We start from the raw sequence: 19961 nt of genomic DNA on the forward strand, positions 1-19961 counted from the left end.
TGGGTCGCCTCGCTTTCTGTCTTCTGATCCTTCCAGACCTGCACTGTGCAATACTCTAGCCACTAGCTATGTGAGGCTATAAAGCACTTTAAGTGTGGATACTCCAAACGGAGATATACTGTGTGTGTAAAATACATACCAGATTTCAAAGACTTAGGACAAAAAAATATAAACCATTTCATTGACATGTATAAATTTATTATACTTAAAAAAAGTTTAATATATTGCATTAAATACAACATAGCATTAAATTACCTCACCTGTTTCTTTTTACTTTTTAAATGTGACTTCTGAAAAATTACATTTGTGGCTCACATTTCATTTCTACTGGATAGCACCAGTGTAAAGTTCTGTGGTGACTGGATAACTCTGCTTTTCCAAGTTTGTGATTCTCAGCAATTTGGAACAGACTGAACTTGGGTTCTGGGACTCCTTCCTGTGGATGCTGCTTTCTCCATCGCTCTCTGTTTTTCTGTATCCACTCCCACTTTCTCTTTCCTTTGTTTCCTAGGGAATACAATAATATAATGGGATGATGATCTTGCCCACTGTATTAGTTTGTTCTCACACTACTAACAAAGACATATCCAAGACTGGGTAATTTAGAAAGGAAAGAGGCTTAATTGACTCACAGTTCCACATGGCTTGGAGGCCTCACAATCATGGCAGAAGGCAAATGAGGAACAAGGCCACATCTACGTGGTGGCAAGCAAAAGTGGACTTGTGTAGGGGAACTCCCCTTTATAAAACCATCGGGACTTGTGAGACTCAATGAGAACAGCATGGGAAAGACCACGAGAACAGCCCCTGCAACCAGCAATTTACCAGACCAGCACCCTGGCTTTGGGCGGAGTCTTCAAAGAGTAGACCCAGCAGGTGTCTGTGGATCCCAGCTGCACAGACCCTCTCCTGGAGAGAGAGAGGCTGTTTGCCACAGGCGACACGGAGCAGGGTCCCACCATGGCCCTGAGCATCTTGACTGAGCTATTCTGCATCCTGAGGCCTTGCAAGGGGCTGGAAAGAGCCTTCCTGGGCCGCTCGCCCTCGGCAGCCCTGCTGGGAGGGCTTGCAAACGCCCATGACAGCCAGGCTGAGGGCTGCCCGAAGGCACCTGCAGCTCGGCAAAGGGTGAAACCGTGGAAACAAGTGTGTCGGCGGCAGATGGGACCACTGGGGCTTGGAGAGGCGAAGAAAGCTGCTCGGAGTCATCCAGTGCTCCATGACAGGACCAGGATGGGAAGGAGCTCAGCTCGTAGCCAGGGCCCCCTGGTGTCCAGGGGGATGTTGATCTCTGTGGGCTGTTTCTCCCTGTACGAAATAGCCCAGACTCCTCCTCTTTTCCTTCTTGTTGGAGGGGCTGTCAGTGATTGTTCCTGCCCACTGTTGTCTAGGAAACCAGATGAGTGAGGCCATTAGAAAAGTGCCCAAACCAGCAGTGGACAGCTGGGATGTGCCTGTGAGGCATTGAGACCTGGCACGTGGTATTTCATGGTGTTTGATTGGACTGTTTAGGGGGTCTTTTCCTTTCTGTGTTTCTCATTCAACATCCAGTGTGGATCATACGGTATTGACAGCCATCAGCGTGTATCAAAGGCCTACTTACACCCAGGCGTTCCCAGAGGTTTTGTAGGCACAGCTCTGTTCAGGCTTAGGTGCCCTTTCGGGGTAGAACCAGGCTTAGGAGCACTCCTTGCCTTACCTGAGATAGCCCAGTGAGCCTGAGCCCGTGGGCCCTGCAGGCTGCTCCTGATGACCCTGCAGGCCCCCTGCTGCTCTGGATGGGGTTTCTGGAAGGGGACCTGGTGAAAACCAAGGCCTGGTCCCTGCCTGCAGGAGAAGGGAACACAGGTGCCTCTTGGTTAGGAAGGGGCCCCACACTTTGAGCAGCTTCTGGCATTTTTAGAACAGCTTTCGGTGTATGCAGACCACCGTGGCGATCCAGTGTCACCTATACTGTTATTTTAAGACCTGGATCTTTAAATCAACTCACTTCTTTTTGAAATACATTTATACCTAGAAGACACGTTAATCATTGCTGCAGTTAAAAAAATCAGCGTCACCTGTGGTAAGTTGCAAGTAACTCTAAAAACATGCACAACACACGTGAACCCCTGACTACATGTTAGTTTTGGGGTGCTCTGGCCACATGGACTCACATTGTTTCCCATGAGCCTTGTGCCCAGGGCCACCCTCCTCCCTTAAATAGAGAGATTAGCAGGGACAGAGCCACCATAAAGACTCATACTCTTGACCCTTGATGTAATTAGGAGGCTGGGAAGAGATTGCAGAAGGCTTCACTTTCTCACTGTGACCTAATAGTGAAGGCCGCCTATACTGCTGGTGTCACTGGGGGGCATCAGTGACAGGCGGTCTTCCCAGCTGGCTTGAGAGGTGGGGTGGAGGGGCTTACATGGCCAATTCCAGGGGATTTGTGAATGGGCCCCTCTCCAGTATCAGCCAAAGGAACAAGCAGCTGTCAGGGCTGCAGAGCCCATCCCAAGGAGGAGAAGGTGACCCCAGTGATGGGCCCATCCAGGTTCCCAGCACAGGCAGCTGTGTTGCCTGGAGGCCCCTTCCCACAGGGCAGTCTGGCATCTGTGGAGTGATGGACCATTCTCCGAGGAGTCATTAGTTTTCTCTTTTTGGATTAACGCCAGGACAGTGTGTTCAGCATGGATCCCAGAGGGGTGGAAGAACCATCTTTTGTGCCATGGGGAAAATAAAGGTGCATGAGGCTTCAAAAAACAACAACAAAAAATGAGAACGGCATGGGAAAGACCTGTCCCCATGATTCAATTACCTCCCACTAGGTCCATCCTGTGACACACAGGAGTTATGGGAGCTGCAATTCAAGATGAGATTTTGATGGGGATACAGCCAAACCATATCACCCATGAACAAAGATGTTTCATTTAAACAGTACAAAGTTTTTCAAGTTTTGAATTCCCAAAATTGTTGTGATGACTGTCCAATATCCACAAGACCCACCACCTCCTATGGAAACTTTACATGTTTACATTGTTTATCTGGACCCTAAGAAATCCTAGACTAACCCACTTTTCTCATGTAAAAGATGAGATCACCAGCGCTCAGGATGCTCAGTGACTTTTCTGAATTGGCTTGGTCAGAGGAACAGCCAGGACTATTTCCAAGTCCACTGCTCTTCCACATTCTTCACTGTCTCAAACAAACCTGCTCCCTCTTGATTTGTTTTCAAAATTCTGTGGGACTTCAGTACAACAGTAAATCATCAGCTACCCTCTTCTGATGTGATTTGCAAACTCTCTCAATCAAATGTGGTTGCAAGTTGTGTCACAAGAACACCATCCACCATCTTTTCCTTGAGCTATCTGCCATAGTTCATTTAGAACCTTGCATCATTCCCCCATATTGATTACAAAGGTTAAAATAAGTTTATTTTTGTATACGTTGTTTGTATACAGACATATGTCAGTATAAACAGTGGATCATCTGCCATGGGATTTTTGTGCTACTATGGAATCCAAGCTCCTAGAAGTCAAGGGAGTCACATTTTTATCAAATTATATTTACTGTGTGTATTGTTAGTCTGTTTTCACGATGCTGACAAAGACATACCTGAGACTGAGCAAATTACAAAAGAAAAAGTTTTAATTGGACTTACAGTTAATAAGTAAGTTTTAACTTACAGTTAAAAAAGATTTAATTGAACTTCCACGTGGCTGGGGAAGGTCTCACAATCATGACAGAGGATGAAAGGCACTTCTTACATGGTAGAGGCAAGAGATAATGAGGAGGAAGCAAAAGCAGAAACTCCTGATAAACCCATCAGATCCTGTGAGATTTATTCACTATCATCAGAATAGTATGGAAAAGACTGGCCCCCATGATTCATTTACCTTTCCCTGGGTCCCTCCCACAACACATAAGAATTTTGGGAGATACAATTCAAGTTGAGATTTGGGTGAAGATATAGCCAAATCATATCACTCCTAGAAGTCAGGGGAGTCAAATTTGTCATATTATAATTACTGGGTAATGACTGGATTATGAAAGATTTTGAGTTCCTTTTCTATTCTGGGATTTTTAACATCTCTGAGTCTCTTCTGAGCACCCACTCACAGAATGTTAAAGTCCGAGTGCAGATTTTGGCACAGGGTGGACCCTCACCAAATACTAGTCCCCACGAGTACCTAATAGATTATTTTCCATTGTCCACCTCTTCCTCCAAGTCTGTGTGGCCCTGCTTTGCTGTCAGATTCTAACTTAGTTCACTGTGAAGAAAGGTAAATCAAAACATACCTTAAAACGCTTTCCTCAGTTAGCTCTTGTGTCTCTCCAATTTTCCCCTTTTGGGACCATTTTGTGTCAGTCTCTGGCTGATCAGTGTTCACACCACGTTCTGATTTAGCATAAACTGCAATTTTTATGAACACAGCAAGAGCTTCACTACCTCTTCCAAATTAATGATAAAGGTGTTAAATAAGAGCATCCTCGACAGCCATCTCTGCAGCTCCCTATGACCAGATACTTTGCAATTTATCAACAACCTTTCTTTGTGATCTTGTAGCTTATTTTGCAAATAAAATTTTCTGAGACATATCAAATCTTTACCAACATAAGATATACTACATCTCTTAAATATCCTCTTTATCTATTCATAACTGTCAAAAAAAAAAAAAAGCTATTGTGCAGGAATGATTTGTCTCTTTGAAGCCTAAGTCGCTTATTGTTCCTGATATCATCACTCTCCTGCTACTTAGAGACATATATATATATGTGTGTATATGTGTATATATATATATATGTATATGTGTGTGTATATATATATATGTATATGTATATAAGATTATGATTGGAAGTGATGTTTACAGGGCATTATTGCCAGTATCTTTCTTTTCTTCTTACTTACTTCCAAAATCAGGCTATGTTTCATATTCACACCAGTCCATCCATCTGGTAATTTTCCTGATTCCATAGCAAGTGCTCAGCCTGATTTTTGATGATTACTATGTGAAGCTCATCAAACTCGAGGTTCCCATCCTCTGGACCTTGAGCGACATCCTAAGTAATCTAGGCCAATGTCGAAGAGTCCTTGCACTCTCACAGTGTGAGGGAAATCCAATTCCCAGGCACCAAGAGGGAAGTGTAAGAACTCTAGGTTCTTCAATAGTGGAAATATTTCTTTTTCAGGGAGCTCCCATGGAGATACAGGGTTTTAAGAAAATTAAAAGAATTACAGAGATCAACTAAGAATAGAAGTATTACTTCATTTTCACGTGGCCTAATATAAGTTGGGAAATTTGCCCATCTTAATCTCTTGGATATTTTACTTGTTTTGGTGTCTTGTATTTTAAAGAAAGAAAATGGACATTTATTGAAAGCCTGTCCTAGCCCAGTCCACACAACCCCTAATATATATTTTATTATCCCCATTTTATGGATGACATTACAAGATTGTGGTTGTATGGTTATGCCTGGGGCCACAAGGACAGCAGGTAGAACTGGGACTCTTATACAGTCTGTTTAACTTCAGAGACCTGTCATTTTCTACCATGCACACTGATTTATGTTTTGCAGAAAATTATTCTGTGACTATAGATAAGTCTCATACCTACTCTGATCCCAGTTTCCTCTCCTATAAAATGGAGGGGTTGCAATAACTTCATCACTAAGATTTCTGCTTGTTGTAACACTCTTGAGAGCCTTGAAGGACCTGAATTCAGGGCAAGAGGAGACCTGATTGTCTTTCCTATAGGTAAATGCTGATTTTAAAAAATAGGAAAAATAAAGAGAGAACAATATGAGGTAGGACATATTGGCTTAAGTAAATGTGAGTGTGGTTCATGTAGCTTCAGAAATTGAAACGGCTAGAGGTAATTTTGCAAATAGTTTTAGGGTCCATGAAGAACTGAAGCCCTTATGTAAACTTCCTTAGACATACCAACTAGGCCATAAGAAATGGGAAATGCCTAGATTGGAAACTTTTTTTGTTGTTTTTTGAGATGAAGTGTCGCTCTGTCACCCAGGCTTGAGTGCAGTGGCGCAGTCTCGGCTCACTGCAACCTCTGCCTCCCGGGTTCAAACAATTCTCCTGCCTCAGCCTCCTCCGTTGCTGGGGCTACAGGTGTGTGCCACCACACCCAGCTATTTTTTTGCATTTTTTAGTAGAGACGGGGTTTCACTGTGTTAGCCAGGATGGTCTCAATCTCCTGACCTTGTGATCCTCCCACCTCGGCCTCCCAAAGTGCTGGGATTACAGGCCTGAGCCACTGCGTCCAGCCTAGATTGAAAACTTTATGGCTTCCAAACTGCTGACTCCAACCTAAGTTGCAGCTTTTCATCAGGTAATCCAAAAAGAGACTCTTACAGGGTTTTTGAACGAAAGCTCAGCCTTTTGGAGCACATGATTCTGTTTACTGATATTTCCAGAAATCTTCATCACTTAAGGAATTTGAATTACTCGTATGATCTTCTCTTCTGTTTTACATTCCCTCTTCCTTTGCACATAGTAGATGAGGTGGCCTTTCACATAATTTAGTACCTTTGATAGGGAGAAAAATTATCTATAGTTATGAGAGAGGCCATTACTTATATGGTTAACTACATTTTTAACCCTTCCTTCCTTCCTTTCTTCTTTTCTTCCTTCCTTCATTCTTTCCTTCCCTCCCTCCCTCCTTTCTCCCTTCCTTCCTTTCTTCTTTCCTTCCCTCCTCCTTCCGTTTTGGAGAAAGGAGGGGAAGGGTTTTGCTTTCAACAGCTTCTGTGTTTCAATTTATAGTTTCTACAAACAGTATTTTTAAAGACTCTAATAGGCTCACTCATCACTGGCCTGACCCATGCTCCACTTTCTCTCCCAGCTGGGACACCTGGCTCCTTGGCCAAGGCAGTGAAAGAAGAGATCACAGGCTGGTCATTGACAATGGCTCCAGCATGTGCAAAGCTGGCTTTGCTGGGCACAACATCCCCCAACCCGTATTCTCCCTCTATCTTTGGGCACCCCTGGTACCAGGGCATGATGATGGGCATGAGCGAGAAGGACTCCTTCTAGGCCCAGAGCAAGCACAACATCCTGACCCTGAAGTACCCCACTGAGCATGGCATCATTACCAACTGCAATGACATGGAGAAGATCTGGTACCACATCTTCTACAGCCAGCTGCAAATCACCTCTGTGGAGCACCTGGTTCTGCTGACCAAGGCCTCCCTGAACCCCTAGGCCGCTCATGAGAAGATGACCCAGATAATGTTGGAGACTTTCAACACCCCAGCCATGTAGATGGCCATCCAGGCTGTGATATTCCTGCACTCCTCTGGCGGCACCACTGGCACTGTGATGAATTCTGGTGATGGGGTCACCAACATGGCGCCCTTCTACCAGGTCTGCATTCTCTTGCATGCCATTCTGCATCTGACCTGGCTAGCTGGGACCTGACTACCTCACAAATACCCTCACAGAGCAAGGGTACAGCTTCACCTCCATAGCCAAGCAGGAACTCATGCACAATATCAAGGAGAAGCTATGCTATCTTTCCCTGGACTTCCAGCAGGAGATGGCCACCACAGTCTCCAGCTCCTCCTTGGAGAAGAATTAGTAGCTTCCAGACAGCCGGGTAATCACCACTGGCAATGAGAGGTTCCCTCCTTCCTGGGCATGGAACCTTGTGGCATCCATGAGACCACATTCAACTTCATAAAATGTAATGTGGACATCTACAAGGACCTATTTGCCAACACAGTGCTGTCTGGTAACACTAACATATACCCAGGGATCACCGACAGGATGCAGAAGGAGATCACTGCCCTGGTGCCCAGCACCATGAAGATCAAGATCACTACTCCCTTTGAGGGCAAGTACTCAGAATGAATTGGTAGCTTTATCCTAGCCTCCCCGTCCTCCCACCAGCTGAGGTAGATCAGCAAGCAGGAGTGTGATGAGCTGGCCCCTCCATCATCCACTGCAAATGCTTCTAAATGGACTGTAAGCAGATGCATAGCATTTGCTGCATGAGTTAATTCAGAAGTACAAATCTGCCCCAGGCAAATGTATACACCACATGGTAACCTCACAAAACTGGAATAAGCCTTTGAAAAGAAATTGGTCCTTGAAGCTTGTATCTAATATCAGCACTGGATTATAGAATTTGCTGCTGACTTTGACCTTGTATTCAAGTTAATTGTTCCCTTGGTATTTGTTTAACACCCTGTACATATCTTTGATGTAAACCCTTAGTACATGTTGCTCGATCACTTTCTGGCTGAGGTGAGAACGTGCTTTTGGAGGAGAAGTCTGTGGCATGGTGAATCTGCCTGACCAGCAGTCTCTTGATCTGTGCGTGTATTAATGTGTCAGAACTGAGCGTTTCAGGATTTCTCTAGAGGCCGACAAACTGGACCAGTTGTCCTTTCTGTCTTGCCAGTCTGTGAGGGTTGGAGGAGCCCAAGCCTTCGGATTCAGTTTCCTTTCTTACCTGATGTTTTCCTGCCAGAACACCATGGTTTGCCTTGAGTTGGAAGTGGTTTGCATTTACACCTGTAAATGTATTCATCCTTTTAATTTATGTAAGGTTTTTGTACACAATGCTCAATTCTTTAAGAGACTAAAACAAATCTTGTTTTTCTCGTGTTATGCGAGGACATTAGGCCCCAGGAACATGTCATTGTGAAAGTACTGCAGTAAAAAATATAAAACAAGATTAAAACAAATACTTCAGTGGGCACACTTTTACATAAAAATTCTGTATATTTCTATGAAGTCAGCCTGTCTTTTGTTACCCTCTGATGGACCAAGTACCTTAAGCAAATATTCCTTTCTCGGCAGTTTGAATACAATTAAATTTTGTAGGATAGATCCCCATGAATTTTTTGATTCTAGGTTAGGGTGGCAGAAATGGGGGCTAGCTGGTTAAAAACTCAAGACCAAGGTACTCCTTCAATCATATTATGAAACATATGTATTTTAAAAATTGAGATTCATGTAATTTTCTGACTTGATTGAACTAGAAACTCTCAGCAAGAGCTTGATTTCCAGCCCATTATCCAGACCAAATAGGTTTGGATGAGCTCCTGTTAAGTATGCAATTCTTAGGCGCTCTGAATTCTGCTCATCAACAGTAAAGACATGTTGCAGATGACAAGCAGAGGAGCTTTTGGGTCCTCTAATTTCCACTGTCTGAGCCATCAGTGAGCAGGGGCACAGCATCCTAACAGAGAGTGCCTGCACAGGCCTTTCCCAAAATAGCTTCTTGGCTGCTCTCCTTTGGCTACTTCTCTGGGCTAGGAACATAAAAGGCTGGCAAACCTAGGATTACAAATGTCACTGCATAGTATCAGCAGATCACAGAGTGGTGATTCAATTATTAAGCCCCTGACTGGGCGCGGGGTGGGGGCTGTCTCAGTTTTCCTATCTTTAAAATGGGAGTAATGCCATTTTAAAGGTGTGCTACTAAGAGAGGTGATATATACATGTATATACATAAAGTGTCGTGCAAAATGCCTAGCATAGGGAACACAATAAAGTGCTTGTGGCATCTGGTGGTTGTTGGTGTTGTTTAACGAATGTAACAAGTACATATGAAATAATTGCTTTATGTCCATGCCTTGCAAAGAGATCACAGACATTAGGGCTCCTGTCCAGGCAGAGCCCACATGGACCCTACCTGCACCTGTCCTCTGCCCAGAGCCCCTCACTATTTGCCAAGCCTGTTAGGCTTCCATTGTGTGCCATGCAGGCTGGAGTGCCACCTCTTCTTATTCAGATCACCAGACCTGGTAGTCATGCAATTTCAGGCATGGAAGAAACCTTTGCCAACAAAATGAAAAAGGAATTCTAACTTCTTTCTTTGCCAATTCCTAAACCTAGATGGTCATGAGAACTGAGATATATACTTTTCTTCCCCCAGTGCCTCAAAAGGCATGTACTACTTAGCTCAGGCCTAAAGGTGATATGTTCTTTATGAATATGTTATTCAAAGTGTCAGTGCTCAATTTGAACACATTTTAAAATTGTAGATATGGTGCCTTTTTAATGAAAGGTGTTAGAAAGCTGCAGCTGTCTGGCATGTGCCAGTAGTTTTAGTGCATATGTGTGTGTTTGTGTGTTATGTAAGTTATTCATGCCCTTTTAGAGAAATTGAGAGATAAACAGTAATAAAAATGTAAATGACCCAAAATTCCACTATGCAGAGTCTATTTAGTTGTTAATCTTCTGGACTCTTTTGGGCATCCATATACATGCATCTAAATTTAAAAATGTAGACATCCTGAAATAAAATAGGGCCATATTTTACACGCTAATTTTATTCCATTCAATAATATTGTAACTGTCTTTACATCTCATTCTCATATATATACGTATATGTGTGTATATACACTCATTTATGTCTTTATCCCAAGTGACTATAAATACCATAATTTATTTAATCAATTTCCTATTATCAAATAGTTGTTTTAATGTTTTTCTCATAAATGTGACCCAGGCATTACTAGCCAATAAGTACAAATATAGTACCATTAGTTCTTCAAATTTAATATCTCTAGTGGTCCAACTTCCATCATTTTCAAAATTTTCCTCCTTCAGTATTTCCAAGAATCCCCAGGTGCTACGTGTGTCCATGGATCATTCCTGTTGCTCGCTTCTCTGGCCAGCTGGACCAAGGCAGTGCATCCCCAAGTTCCACAGGACATGCTCTGGCCTGGCACTGTGCTCCTGTTGTTGTGCTACTGACCTCATCACCACGTTCTGAAAACCAACCATTCCAAATGTGTCCGTTAATGCATTTCAAAATTGGCAATCTCTTCTGCTACATAAGCCCTATGAAGTGAAAAGGAAAAGATACCTTCGCTATGCTCAGCTAGGACCCCATAGCGAGGGTGCCTGCAGCCCAACATGTCCACTGTTGTTATACACTCTATCAATTCTCACATAACTACTTTCTCTGAGTGGCCACCCACACCTCTCTAGTAAAGGGCAGAATGACCAGTTTGCTGGAACTTTTCTGGTTTTAGCGCCCTAAGTCCCATATTCCAGAAAACTCCTCAATCCTAGGCAAATCTAAATAGTTGGCCTCTCTAGTAGAGGGGTTGATTCAAGTGCTGGTACCAGCCAGCGCTTTGTATTTGGAACCACCGCTTCCTTCTAATGATGAGGCCCTGTTGATAAGCCAGGAGCTTACTTTCTCCTTTCTAATGAAATTCACCTTAGGATTACCACCAACTGGTTTTCACCAGAGCACATTCACTAGAGCCACATTCACCAGATATGTCTGCCTATATCTCAACCTCAAAAAAAAAAAAAAAAAGACATGGTTTTAAGTATTGTATCCCAAGAGGCTCTTCAGCTCTTCAATTAGCCTTGTGTTTAGCCTCTGAAACTAGTGGATGCCGGTGCATATAAGGTAGGAGAGGTGTTGCCTGACCCCACTCAGCAGTAACTCTGGAATCTCATTGTTTTTACTTTCACATGAACAAGGCCATGATGAACATCCTTGCACTTAGACCTCTATGCATGAGCTTGATTGTTTCTTCAGGATAAATTCCTCCAAATGTAATTGCTTTTTGGGATTTGATACATATTGCAGTTTCCCTCCAGAAGGTCTATTCCAATTTACTCTTTTGGATTTATTTTTTAAACCATGCAAATCTATGTTCAGAATGAAAAAGAAGCTCTGACCACTTTGTAGGAGAAAAGAGCATGTTCTATGCCAGAAAGTCCTTGCCAGAGGGGAAAGGGAGAGGACATGAGAAAAGGGCTGGGGAGGAAGAGTTCCAGGGTTGCCTGAAAGGACATGAGCTTTAATAAGCCACTTACACTCAGGGCTTTGTGGTTACTACAGAGCACCTTCTCCTAGAATAACTATGCCCCTCTGAGCACAACATTTCCTCTTTACAGGTCAAAATTTCTGCAGGCTGCTACAGGCAGACCCCAGCCAGGGAATCTGCACTTAGAAAGAAAACAGAGACTGGGAAAATTCCACTCTGACTTGCCCTCTTTTCTCATTTGATTCCTATGAAACTGTGGCTACTGGGCTCCAGGAAACAAAAATAATAAGAAACCCAAACCAAGTTCATCATTAGCAAAATGAAGTAGTCTTCCAGTCATTTGGAGGGCAGCCCAACATGGGATGGAGGATTCTGCCTTAGAGAAAGTTCCTGAAACAATGTGTGATACTGATCAGGGTAACTGACAGGGCTTGTGTGTCATACAACCCTTGATTACCAGGTCTCCTGGCTTCATGGGTCCAGCTCCCTAGTGAAAAACTGGCTCAATATGTCCCAGAATCAGGCAGAAAAAGTGAAACCTGGGATTATGGAGTTTATCAAGTTATATTCAACATATAACCAGCACAGCTAACATTTTCTTGGTATGCGAATGTATCAAGGTATATTCAATACATACTCTGGGACGAAACACACAAGGAGGTGTATACAAAGGGCATGTCTGGCTCCATACAGTTTCAAATCCAAGTAGAGAAAATATAAGGGATTCCGAATAAAGAGAATGTCCTGTTTGTGTGAATACTTTGTAACTCTTGTAAGTTACTGTCTTCTCTTCACTGAACAGTATGGAATGAAAATCATTGTTACCATTTAATCTAATTTGAATGCCAAGTGCACTAAATAGGTACCATTTACATAATTAACTGGAAAAATAACAAAAATAATACCCAATTTCCTCAACACTCCTGCAGAGTCCTGGCTAGGTAGGTGGTCCTGATCCTAGTCCTAGCTGACCAAGATTTCCCAGCCAAGAGCAGGCTTTCAGGACACCCCCACTGGCTCATCCAAGACATCCTCCTGCACTGCCTGGACCTGAATGAGGAACAAGAAGCAAGAAATCACAGCATTGGAGATCATGGCTGAGATAATGCTTTTATTTGGATGCTTAACTCTCCTATGTCTCATGGGAAAAATAATCCAGCAGGACATACCAGAAACTTGGTTTCTGATCTGTGTAAATCCAGCCATAAGTAAATTACTTCTCTTCTCTGGGAATTAGTTTCCTGCCCTTTAAAATTAGGAGTTTGAACTATGTTGTCTCCTAAGATCTTTTTACCTGTACTATCATCAACAAAATAGCTCCCATCAAATAAAACATCTATATCTCTTTTGGGTTTTGAATAAGTTCAATTTAAAACCATCATTTGAATTTCTGCAGGCACTGTGTGAAAAGTCACATGCTAAAGGGCAATTGTTTGTCCTTCATTGTTTCACCACTGTTGCCCTGGTTGGCCTTGGGTAGTCGGAGCTTTCTATATGTCCTGAACATGGACAAATACATCCATTGCCATCAAAATGGTAAAAGAAAGTGCAGTTTTGCTGTTTTTGTGCCATTCTTTGGGTTTATTGGCTTCTTGGGAGGCAAATAAATGAACTTTTGCCACCTTCACTGTTATATTCCTTCACGTTCTACACTTCAGAGTGCAGATTCTAGACTGACTGCTACTTACTCAAGCCTTTCCCCGAGCTCCAACTAAAGAACATCTGAAATAAACACTTCCACATGTGTTGTAACATTGTCAGCTGGTTTCCAGTGTTGATCATGAGAAGTTGGCAGTCAGTTTGATCATGGTTCCTGTGGGGGTAGCCTGTCCTTTCTTGTTGTTTTCTTGCCTCTTGTTCATGTTGCTGATTTTATCATGTTTTTAGCAAATTTTGATCATCATCTCATATTCCCTGAAACTTTATTTATAATAATTTTCTGAGGACTGTGTTCTTCAGAGAGAGGCCTAATCAACCTGGAGTTATTTTCAACCACACGGTTCATTTGGGTTTTTAGTCCATTGAGATAGCATGAATGTGGGCCCAAATCCCCAAGCAAAGGTTCAGGCAGACAAATGTCACTCTATGAGGCAGGTTATCCTACTGAGGGTGTAACCCTCCAAGGGTGATGTTTTATTCGGAGCCCCAGACTTCATGTCTAGTCCCTTCTGAATGTGACTCTAGGCCACCAGGATAATCCCTGGACTTGGGAAAAATGTTAGCTCTATTGGTTTTAAAATTATGTCTACATATTCCCCAGTACTCCTTCTTTGAAAAAGTGGAAACTAAATTCCACTCCCCTAGAGTATGGGCTGAACTGGATGACTTGTTTCTAATGAATATAAAATGATGGAAGTCATGGTGCTTGACTTTCAAGACACTATGGCCTCCTCCTTGCTCTCCTTGGACTGTTTATCGTGGGGGAATGCCAGTTACCAAAGTGTCAGGACACTCAATCAGCCCTATGAAGAGGCACTACAGCATGGATGTGAGGCCTCCTGCCAAAAGCCATGTGAGCATGCCATCTTGGAAGCACATCCTCCAGCCCCAGAAAGCCTTCAGATGATCATAGCCATGGCCAATATCTTGACTGCAGCCTCTGAGCCAAAACCACCCAACTAAACAGCTCCCAAATTTCCAACCCACAGAAACTGAGATAATAAATATTTATCATTTTAATGCACTAAGTTTTGGGATAAGCTGTTACTCATCACTAGCTTATCTCTTGGAATTCTCCTTTTTTTTTTTTTTGTCACTCTGGCCTTCAATTATTTACTTTTAAAAGTACTTATTACATTTCATCTAGGATCTTGGGGAGTCATTTCTTGGAAGCAGCTTCTCTGCACATGTAGCCTGCCATATTTCTGAAAACAGAAGTCCTCACATTTGTTAACAAATCCTCTTGTCAAATCTAAAGCTAGTGAGGCAGGTTCATTAACCTCATGATGTAGGTAAGGAAGCCATTTCAAAAAGGCTGAGTATCCTCCCCAAGGTCACATTGCCGGCAGGAATGGAGCTGCGATTTGAGCCCAAGTATAACAAACACCAAAGTCCATGTTCCCTTTAAAATCACAAGCTGCTTTCCATGGATAGAATTGAAAACACTGTTGTCATTCAAGCTAACCATTTATCCATTGGGATGGAGCAGATAGGGAAGGGATAGATGGGAAGAAATAGAGGCAGAAGGCTAGGGTCCCTGCTACCAGTGTGTTGAGGCTGCAGAGGGACTTTTGTGATCTTCAAGTGGACCTCCCAACTGTTCCTTGGAAAAGTCATTTGTCCCCATGCTGTCCTCTCTTCTACTTCCCAGGGCGTTTCCCAGGGACCTACTCTAAAGTGTGACCTAGAGCGCTGCTCTCCCTTTGCATGTGCCCTCTGGTAGGACTGGGCTACTTGGTGGTTCCCATTTGTGATCATTTCCAGACAACCCCCAGCTCTTTTTGCAGCCCTGCCTCTCAGTCCTTCCCAGGCTTGTCTCTCTAGTGGTCATCTGGAAGGTTGCACAACCAAATGATGAGCTCATAATATCATATACCCAGTAGGCAAGTAATTTAACTTCCCTAAGCCTCAGATTGCTCATCTATAAAATGGGAGCAATAGTACTTGTTTCATGCACTTGTGAATATTAAATGTTATACTATAAGATACATAAAACCCAGTGATTGTCATATAGTAAAAGCTGACTACTGAATAAATGGCAGTTATCTAGAAAGTTTAACAAATTTAGTTGCTATTGGCTGGTGGCATAGCATGTGATAGGGAAAGGTTTGTTTTTACGTATTTTCCAGTTTTCACATTTCATTGTAATACAAATGTAAATTCAGTGAAAGGAACAGGATGAAAATATGCAAGGCCTTTCCTATGGCCTTTACCAACCAGGGATTTAACATCATTAAGATAGCTACTTGGACAGTTTAAGGCCACATATTTGCAAATGGGATTTTAAGGGTGAAAACTCATTTGTAACCCTAAGGTGTTTAAACAACCCTGCAATTTGACCTCAAATCCCCACAGCACTATCTTAACTACTCCAGCATCCTGTCTGCCAATCCCAGTCTTCCTTCTAAGACCACCTGTCAATTGCTGCAATGGCTGGGGCTTTGTGAGGCTCTCAGCTGTAACCTGATCTCCACAAGAGTTTGACGGATGCTGCAGCTGCCACGAAATTTGTAAGTTTTACAGAGTTGTGCTGTGGCTGGGGTTCAGTGTCAGTCCTCTGGAAAGTTTCCATTCATTCATTTACTCATTCACCAAAACGTGTTGAGTGCTCGTGAAGGGCTGGTCCCTGTGCTAAGCCCTGGGAGTTGAAAGGAAGTAAAATAGTGCCTCTGTCTTCAGGGAGCTCACAGATTAGTAGCAGGCATAGAAAGACAAAGACGTATTACAACACAGATTCGTGCTTGATACAAGAATAGAAGCAGATACGGAAGAAAGTAATTGACCATCCAAGGTGGGAGGGGAGGGGAGGCACAGCTTCCCACAGGCATGATATCGTGTGGGCTGTGAAATGTTTCTCTTGGCTCTAGCACCAACTCCCATGTAATGGCACCCTGCCTTCCTACCTTTGTTCTTCCTATCTCACTGCCCCAAATCCTTTTCTAGTTCTCATTTACTGTTAAATGAGTTCCCAGTATCTTATTTCCTCACTTTTGTAGCACATCTCCCACCCCAGTTCAACCCCAGAGGCACTTTCTGTTCAACATTAAATCCTGCCGTTTCTTCTTCTGTCTTCCTTCGCCTTCCCAGGGCTCCGGTCCGAGACATAATCGCTTCACACCTGCACTCCTGCCTTCCAATTAGCTCCCCTTCCTCCAGCCTGGGGGTCTCCTCTCCTCTATTGGACACACATCATCGAGAATCATCTTCCTCCAGCGTCACTTAGATCACGTCACTCTCCTCTTCGCTTGCCCATAAAGGCTCCCAGCTGTCTCCCAAATCATATTAAAACTCCTCTAGTCTCAGGCTTCAAGACCCACTACCAGCTAGCACTGCCTTACCTAACAGCCGGCCTCGCTCAGCTCAGGCCCACAGCTTCGCTGTAGCCAGGCAGAGCTCTTCCACCTGCTTCTTTGCACCTGCACAGCCATCCCTATCCATGCAGCTATCTGAACTCTCACAGAGGTGTGTGTGTGTGTGTGTGTGTGTGTGTGTGTGTGTGTAGGGGAGGGCGTGTGTTTGCAGGAGAGGGAGGAAAAGAGAAGGGGAGCCAGCCACTCTCCCTCCACATTCTACTCTGGGGGAAAGTTCTGAAACAGGAGCACCAAGGGCAGAGATGAAAGAGAAACACAGGAGAGGGCGGTGGCAGGACATCAAGAGGGAAGGAGCTAGGATCATGCTCTGCTGCTGGTCCTGGACAGCTGAAAGGACACAGGAGCAGGTGCTGGTGGCTCTGCTGACTCTCTCGCTGCTTCCCTTCGGTGTTGCTCTGCCTTCTCTTTTCTTGGGGTGATTGCTCCAGTCCCTTAGACACATGCATTGCATCATGTCATTCTTACCCTTAACACTCCTCTGAAGCTTCCTCTCAGGGTAGAGCACAGCTCTTTTCACTCAGAAGGATGTGGTCTGACTGGGCGCTGTGTCTCATGCCTGTAATCGCAGCACTTTGGGAGGCCAAGGTAGGCGGATCGCTTGAGGTCAAGAGGTCTGGCCAATACGGAGAAACTCATCTCTACTAAAAATACAAAAATTAGCCGGATATGATGGCTGGTGCCTGTAATCCCAGCTACTCACGAGGCTGAGGCAGGAGAATCTCTTGAATCCAGGAGGCGGAGGTTGCAGTGAACTGAGATCATGCCACTGCACTCCAGCCTGGGAAACAGAGCAAGACTCTTTGGTCCCCAAAAAATAATAAGAAACCTGTGGTCTGACTTTGCTGCTTCTCCAGCGTCATCCCATACCAATCTCTTCCTTACTCACTAGGCTGGGGACTGTCTGGTTGTTCTTCCAGCCTCTGAAATACTCCCCTCCTATGGCGGGGCCTTTGTACATACTGTTGCTTCCACCTGGCATCCTCTTGATCCCATTCCTCATCTAGCCGAGCCTGTTCATCCTTCAGGCCTCAGCTTCCATCCCACCTTCCCTGACCACCTTCACTGTAATTCTCTATGACAACAACATTCTGTCTAAGTCTTTTATAGTGCTAGCTATGGTTTGTAAATTGACATGGAATAATTTGTTTTCTCATTGACTGGCTACCTCCACTAGTAAGTTGTAAGCCCTGTGAGGTAGGAAACCATTCGTCTTGTTCACTGATGTGCTACTATAAAATGCCTGGCACAGAGTAGGAGCTCAGTAAATATTTTTACTAAGATGACCAGCACTTTGCTCACTCAGCGTCATCCATCATCTCCCCAAACCATAGGTGCCCTGTGCTTGGCCCAATTTTTGGACAAAAGGATATACTTTGGTCTTCCAGGAAGCTTTGCTCTATTAGCCTTGCATATGAAATCCCCAAAGCCACTATTTTATGCCTTTCAAAATCTATTCAAACATCTTCTGCTTCTGAGACAATTTTGCAAAACAACCCTTTCCAAGTCTAGTCTAGGACCTGCAAATAAAAATGCCCATAGAGGCCAGCAAGTAATGGAGTGAGGTGGGCCGTGTGTGGAGTGAGAGGGGGTGCTGGGGACCACGGTTACCTGCTAAGCTGGCGTTCCATGTAAAGAGAGACAGTACTTGCTCTGCTCCAGTGTGTTATTAACATGCAAGGAAAGTGGGCCTCATACTGTTAGATTTTCCAATTTTTTAAACAAAGCTAAAAATAAGAATTGGTATATGAAACACCCATATTTTAAAAACAGGCTGGAGGAATCATTCTACAATCTCTACCAGCCTGATGGTCAACTTCTGCTCTATTCTGTCAAGGTGGTTGCTTCACACTTGAGTCTGTGTGTGGTGGGTATTACTCACATGCCTGAGTCCATGGCATGCTGTGCCATGCCATAGCTGATGCCAGGATTCAGGCTCCCTGCCTTCTTTCCAATCCCTCCGAAGCACCCCTTCTTTTTGTCAGGGTTTCTTCCCAGGAAGGCAGCAGCCAGCTGTGCTGTTGAGTGGACAGAGCCTTGCCTGTGAGGCGCAGAAGCACAGCACTTCACCAAGGCTCCCAGATTTTGTTCATTCTGCCTCCATCCCTCCGTCAGTGCGAGAATTACAGACTTTCCATTTTATCTGCTCTCCTTCTGCCTTAATGCCTTTGTTGAAAAGTATCCCCATCCTTTGTTCTAAATTCCAATGTCTTTTGTGCTATGATGATAATGTTAACTCTATAATTGTGCATAAGTCAGCAAACCAGAGTAATGCCTTATCCATTCAGCATTGTCAGGAAATGAGGTGTTCCACATAATTAAATTGTCCAGATAACCAGAGCTAACCAACATTTTAAAGATCAACATTTTTAAAACAGTCAGTGGAAACATCCCAAAGTTTATTATACACCCTTTTGCTCTTTTATTTTAAAATTATTTTTTATCCTTTTTTTTTTGGGATAGAAACAAGAGGGTAGAGAGTGATCATTAAGTCTTCCTCCTATCCCAGCACCACGGCCCTCACTTCCCCATGCCTAACAGAGGCTACTGGTGCCACCATTACCAAGCTACACACATGTCCTTCCTGTGATAGTCTACATGTAGACAAGCCTGAAAGTGGCATGCCAGGTGCTCTACTACACCTTGTCTTTTAAGGACTTATGTATTGGTCATCATTTTTCATCAATACACAAAAAGCTGTCTCATTCTATGTAATGGCAACATCTGGTCCATTGTATGGATACAGCATTATTTAATTAATCAGTTCCTACTGATGAGCATCTAGTTATTTTCAATCTTTTGCTATTTTTAAAAATGCTACAGTTTTAATCTACTTACTCCATTTTGCACACATTCAAATATATTTGTAGGTTAAATTTCCAGAAGAGAATCGCTGGCTCCAAGAAGGGATATGTGCTTTTGTCATTGTGATAACTATTATCACATCACCTTTCATTTTTCGCATCAATTTCTTTCTCTTGCTATCACTGTATGGGAGAACTTGTTTCCCCACATCGTCACCAGCACAATATACAACCAAACTTTCTTTAAAATTTTTAACAGTCAGCACGGAAAGGATACTAGTGCATTTAAGTTTTTAAAATGTGTATTTTATTGTGGAATGTGGCTTTTATAAAGTGTTCTTCTCTGTGCTTCTAATATGCTGTGGTTTGAATTTTACTTTGTCTGATATGA

At 43.4% G+C, this 19961-nt stretch overlaps 1 long non-coding RNA gene across 1 annotated transcript; it reads left to right on the forward strand.

Annotated features, from left to right (window-relative positions):
• Positions 1 to 8385: 8385 nt before the first annotated feature.
• LOC116563448 lies at positions 8386 to 19177 on the forward strand. Its single transcript, XR_004274412.1, has 3 exons — positions 8386 to 8552; positions 10176 to 10177; positions 19165 to 19177. It is a non-coding gene; the product is annotated as an uncharacterized LOC116563448 (long non-coding RNA).
• Positions 19178 to 19961: the final 784 nt, after the last annotated feature.

The sequence above is a fragment of the Sapajus apella genome, unplaced genomic scaffold (assembly GCF_009761245.1).
Source record: "Sapajus apella isolate SASKATOON/1434 unplaced genomic scaffold, GSC_monkey_1.0 scaffold1, whole genome shotgun sequence".
In the NCBI taxonomy this organism is placed as follows: domain Eukaryota; kingdom Metazoa; phylum Chordata; class Mammalia; order Primates; family Cebidae; genus Sapajus; species Sapajus apella.